The sequence below is a fragment of the Macrobrachium nipponense genome, chromosome 13, assembly GCF_015104395.2.
Source record: "Macrobrachium nipponense isolate FS-2020 chromosome 13, ASM1510439v2, whole genome shotgun sequence".
Classification (NCBI taxonomy): domain Eukaryota; kingdom Metazoa; phylum Arthropoda; class Malacostraca; order Decapoda; family Palaemonidae; genus Macrobrachium; species Macrobrachium nipponense.
Genome location: NC_087206.1, coordinates 6,518,039 through 6,524,038, shown reverse-complemented (window position 1 = coordinate 6,524,038; position 6,000 = coordinate 6,518,039). Strand labels below are relative to the sequence as shown.

Genomic DNA, 6,000 nt, shown 5'->3' with positions numbered 1-6,000 from the left:
ATAACTTTCATGGGGTAAGTTTTTTTTTTTCTTTTAATAATTTTCGTGAAATACGTATTGTTTTGCGCAAAGAGTTATCCTAAAATGAAAGGTGCAGTTTTTACACAATTTTCAAAGATTCAACATTGTTTTCTACAGTTTTCAAAGACGTCACGTGACTAACCTAAGAGTGATAACAAAGTATATACAAATGCAATGAAAATACTTTATTGTTTATTTGAAAGCCCATTGAAAAAAAATACCCCGATTAACCAAAAGAAGGAGTTTAATCTTTATATAATTAATTCTCAGTTTATTGAAAAAACGCCTTTTCAGTAGTTAAATGGTATTACAGAAAAATAAGAAGCAAATGGCTCAAATATTTTTCAGTGAAATAAAAAGCAGTAACGAGTTATAAAGTGAAGTTTAAAATTATAGCTATCTCGCCAAATCTGCAAAAGGAATCTTGAAGCCATTATTTAATACATAAGGATATCGTAAATAATTTAACAAAACCCTCTCTCTCTCTCTCTCTCTCTCTCTCTCTCTCTCTCTCTCTCTCTCTCTCTCTCTCTCTCTCTCCTTTGGTCAGGAAGTAAAAAGAAAATTAAATTAAAAGAGGAAGAAGGACAATATACAGAATATGTTCCAACCCGCCCTTGTAAAAGAAGAAAAAGAAAGTAGACGAGACTCAAGGAAGTTAGAAGCAAGGAGTTCATTCCAGATCCTGGAAACGCAATGGACTGGACGAGACGAACTCTGGAATTACTGAGCTCTTCACAGGTGTGCATGTCCTAAACCTGAGCGAGGAATCGCATAGATTAACTTAAGGTTTAAACCCTGTGTGCTTGTTCCAAGTGAATAGGTTTCATCTACTGAAATAATAATGATAATTATTATTTTTCTTATAATTCGTTTTTCGGTCCCAGAGATGCCAGGCAATAAATGGCCGATGTTCATATTGAAAAAAAGGACAGCTGGGGTACAGGAAGCAGATAAATCTAGGTAGAAAAAAATGATTTTATCAAGGGCGCAATATTCGTCGGGGGGGATTCGTGATTCAGGGGCAGGGAATTAGTGATTTCAGGCGGGGTATCCATAAATCAGGGGTCTTGTGGGGGGGGGCGGGGAAATATCGTTGAAATTTCCTGTGGGGTAGGGGGATATTCCATAATGTGTTCAGGCAGGGAAATTTCGTGGGGAGAATTCAGTTCAGGAGAAATCCGTGATTCAGGTCCAGGGGGAAATCCGTCATTCAGTCAGGAAAAATCCGTGATTCAGTCAGGGGAAATCCGTCATTCAGTCAGGGGAAATCCGTGATTTAGTCAGGGGAAACCCGTGATTCAGGTAGGAAATTTTGTGATTCAGTCAGGGGAAATCCGTGATTCAGGTAGGGAATTTCGTGATTCAGTCAGGGGAAATCCGTGATTCAGTCAGGGGAAATCCGTGATTCAGTCAGGGGAAACAGTGATTCGTAGGGGAAATCATGAATCAGGGGAATTTCGTGATTCAGGCAGAGGAAATCCATGATTCAGTCAGGGGAAATCCGTGATTCAGTCAGGGGAAATCCGTGATTTAGTCAGGGGAAATCCGTGATTCAGGTAGGAAATTTTCGGGATTCAGAAGGGGAGCCGTGATTTCAGTAGAAATCCTGATTTCAGTCAGGGGAAATCCGTGATTTAGCAGGGGAAATCCGTGATTCGGTTAGGAAATTCTGATCAGTAGGGGAAATCCGTGATTCAGTCAGGGGAAATCCATGATTCAGTCAGGGGAAATCCTATTTGTCAGGGAAATCCGTGATTCAGGTAGGAAATTTCGTGATTCAGTCAGGGGAAATCCGTGATTCAGTCAGGGGAAATCCGTGATTCAGTCAGGGGAAATCCGTGATTCAGTCAGGGGAAATCCGATTCGTCAGGATCGTGTTCAGGTCAGGGGGGAAATCCGTGATTCAGTCAGGGGAAATCCGTGATTCAGTCAGGGGAAATCCGTGATTCAGTCAGGGGAATTTCGTGATTCAGGCAGAGGAAATCCATGATTCAGTCAGGGGAAATCCGTGATTCAGTCAGGGGAAATCCGATTTAGTCAGGGGAAATCCGTGATTCAGGTAGGAAATTTCGTGATCAGTCGGGAAATCCGTGATTCAGTCAGGGGAAATCCGTGTTCAGTTCAGGGGAAATCCATGATCAGTCGGGGAAATTCGTGATTTAGTCAGGGGAAATCGTGATTCAGGCAGAAATTTTCGATTCAGTGGGGGAAATCGTGATTAGTCAGGGGAAATCCATGATTCAGTCAGGGGAAATCCGTGATTTAGTCAGGGGAAATCCGTGATTCAGGTAGGGAATTTCGTGATTCAGTCAGGGGAAATCCGTGATTCAGTCAGGGGAAATCCGTGATTCAGTCAGGGGAAATCCGTGATTCAGTCAGGGGAAATCCGTGATTCAGTCAGGGGAAATCCGTGATTCAGTCAGGGGAATTTCGATTCAGGCAGAGATCCATGATTCAGCAGGGGAAAAAATCCGTGATTCAGTCAGGGGAATCCGTGATTCAGTCAGGGGATATCCGTGATTCAGTCAGGGGAAATCCGTGATTCAGTCAGGGATCGTGATTCAGTCAGGGGATCGATTCAGTCAGGGGAATCGTGATTCAGTCAGAGGAAATCCGATGATTCAGTCAGAAATTCAGGGGAATTTCCGTGATTCAGTCAGGGGAAATCCGTGATTCAGTCAGGGAATTTCGTGATTCAGTCAGGGGAAATCCGTGATTCAGGCAGGGAATTTCGTGATTCAGGCAGGGGAAATCCGTGATTCAGGCAGGGAATTTCGTGATTCAGTCAGGGGAAAAAATCGTGATTAAATCAGGGAAATCGATTCAGGAGTCAGGAAATCCGTGATTCAGTCAGGGGAATTTCGTGATTCAGTCAGGGGAAATCCGTGATTCAGTCAGGGAATTTCGTGATTCAGTCAGGGGAAATCCGTGATTCAGTCAGGGGAATTTCGTGATTCAGGCAGGGAATTTCGTGATTCAGGCAGGGGAAATCCGTGATTCAGGCAGGGAATTTCGTGATTCAGGCAGGGGAAATCCGTGATTCAGGCAGGGGGAAATTCGTTGATCACCGTCAGCAGGGAATTTAGTGATTCAGCAGGGGAAAATCGTGATTCAGTCAGGGGAATCGATTAAATCGTGATTCAGTCAGGGGAATCCGTGATTCAGTCAGGGGAATTTCGTGATTTCAGTCAGGGAAACGATCGTGATTTCAGGCAGGGGAATTTCGTGATTCAGGCAGGGGAAATCCGTGATTCAGGCAGGGAATTTCGTGATTCAGGCAGGGGAAATCCGTGATTCAGGCAGGGAATTTCGTGATTCAGGCAGGGGAAATCCGTGATTCAGGCAGGGAATTTCGTGATTCAGTCAGGGGAAATCCGTGATTCAGTCAGGGGAAATCCGTGATTCAGTCAGGGGAAATCCGTGATTCAGCAGGGAATTTCGTGATTCAGTCAGGGGAAATCCGTGATTCAGTCAGGGGAATTTCGTGATTCAGTCAGGGGAAATCCGTGATTCAGAGGGGATCGTGATTCAGTCAGGGGAAATCGGATTCAGGCAGGGAATTTCGTGATTCAGCAGGAATCGTGATTGAGGAACTTCAGTCAGGGGAATTTCGTGATTCAGTCAGGGGGAATTTCGATTGTTCAGCAGGGGAATCGTGATTCAGTCAGGGGAATTTCGTGATTCAGTCAGAATTTCAGTCAAAGAGGGGTGATTCAGTCAGGGGATCCGTGATTCGGCGAAATCCGTATTCAGTCAGGGGAGATCCGATTTCGTCAGGGGAAATCGAATTGATCAGTCGGGGAATCGTGTTCAGTCAGTTCAGGGAATCGTGATTCAGTCAGAGGGAATTTCGTGATTCAGGCAGGGAAATCGTGAGTCAAATTAGGAAATCCGTGATTCAGTAAAGTTGTCAGGGGAAATCGTGATTCAGTCAGGGGAATCGTGATTCATCAAATCCGTGATCAGGCAGAGGAAATTCGTGGGGAAATCGTGATTCAGGGAAATCAGTCAGGGGAAATCGTGATTCAGTCAGAAATTCGTGATTCAGTTCAGGGATCGTGATCAGTCAAAGAGTCAAGCAGAGGAAATCCGTGATTGTCAAAGATTCGTGGGATCTTGTCAGGGGATTCATCAGTGAAACCGTGACAGCAGATATCCGTGATTCAGTCGGGAAATCGTGATCAGCAGAGGAAGACCGTGTGATTCAGGCAGGGAGAAATCCGTGATTCAGTTCAGAAATCAAAGTGATTCAGTCAGATCCGTGATTCAGTCAAGAATTCGTGACCGTCAGGGAATTTCTGATCAGTAGAAATCGTGATTGCAGTTCAGGGAATCCGTGTTCAGTCAGCAGGGAATGTCGTGATTCAGTCAGGGGAAATCCGGTGGATTCAAGGCCAGGGGAAAAATCCGTGATTCAGGCAAGGGAAAAAATGGTGAATTCAGTCAAGGGGAATTCCGTGATTCAGTCAGGGGGAAATTCCGTGATTCAGTCAGAGGGAAATTTCCGTGATTCAGTCAGGGGAAATTTCCGTGATTCAGCAGGGGAATTTCGTGATTCGGCCAGGGGAAATCCGATTTTCCAGGGCAGGGGAAAATTTCCGTGATTCAGGCAGGGGAAATTTCCGTGAATTCAGTTCAGGGGAAATCCGTGATTCAGTTCAGGGGAAATTTCCGTTGATTCAGGAGAGGGAATTTCCGTGATTCAGCCGGGGAAAATTTCCGTGATTCAGTCAGGGGAAATTTCCGTGGATTCAGGCAAGAGAGGGGGGAAAATCCGTGATTTAGTCAGGGGAAATTTCCTTGATTCAGTCAGGGGAAATCCGTGTTTCAGGAGGGGAAATTCCGTGGATTCAGTAGGGGAAAATCCGGATTCAGTCAGGGGAATTTCCTGATTCCAGTAGGGGAAATCCGTGATTCAAGGCAGGAAATTTTCCTGATTCAGTCAGGGGGAAATTCCGTGATTCAGGTCGGGGAAATCCGTGATTCGGCAAGAGGAAATCCGTGATTCATCAGGGGAAATTTCCTTGATTCATCCGGGGAAATCCGTGATTCAGGCAGGGGATTTCCGTGATTCAGTTCCAGGGGAAATCCTGATTCAGTCAGGGAAATTTCCCGTGATTCAGGCAGGGGAAATCCGTGTTCAGCAGGGAAATTTCCGTGATTCAAGTCAAGGGAAATCCGTGATTCAGCAGGGGAGGAAACCGTGATTTCAGTCAGGGGAAATTTCCGTGATTCAAGTCAAGGGGAAATCGTGAATTCAGTCAGGGGAAACCCGTGATTCAGGCCAGGGAATTTCCGTGATTCAAGGTCAGGGAAATTCCGTGATTTCCAGAGGGGAAGGTCCGTGATTCCGTCAGGGGAAATCCGGATTCCAGTCAGGGGAAATTTCCGTGATTCAGTCCAAGGGGAATCCGTGAAATTCCAGGCAGGGGAATTTCCGGGATTCCAGTCAGGGGAAATCCGTGATTCGTTCAGGGGAAAATTTTCCGGAAATTCAGTCAGGGGAAACCGTGATTCAGTCAGGGGAAATTCGTGATTCAGTCAGGGGAAATCCGTGATTCAGTCAGGGAATTTCGTGATTCAGTCAGGGGAAATCCGTGATTCAGGCAGGGGAATTTTTTCGGAAATTCAGTCAGGGGGAAATTCCGTGGGGAAATCCAGGTAGGGAATTTCGATTTCATCAGAAATTCCAGGGGAAATTTCCGTTTGATTCAGTCAGGAATCCGTGATTCAGTCGGGAATTTCGGATTCAGTCAGGGGAAATCCGTGAATTCAGCTTCAAGGTAAGGGATTTCGGGGTTTGATTCAAAGTCCAAAGAATTCCTGATTCAGTCATGGGAGTCGTGATTCATCGGGGAAATCCGTGATTCAGTCAGGGGAAATCCGAGATTCGGGGAGGGGTTCGTCGTCTGGTAATAAGCCTGGTATGAATCCGCGGTCAGGTTCGGCCGTGGTCCGTTGTCAGGAATCTCTTCA

At 45.5% G+C, this 6,000-nt stretch overlaps 1 long non-coding RNA gene across 2 annotated transcripts in view; it reads left to right on the top strand.

Annotated features, from left to right (window-relative positions):
* The window catches only part of LOC135225619 (uncharacterized), a 568,725-nt gene that overhangs the window by 467,943 nt on the left and 94,782 nt on the right, over positions 1-6,000 (top strand). The window lies entirely within an intron of this gene.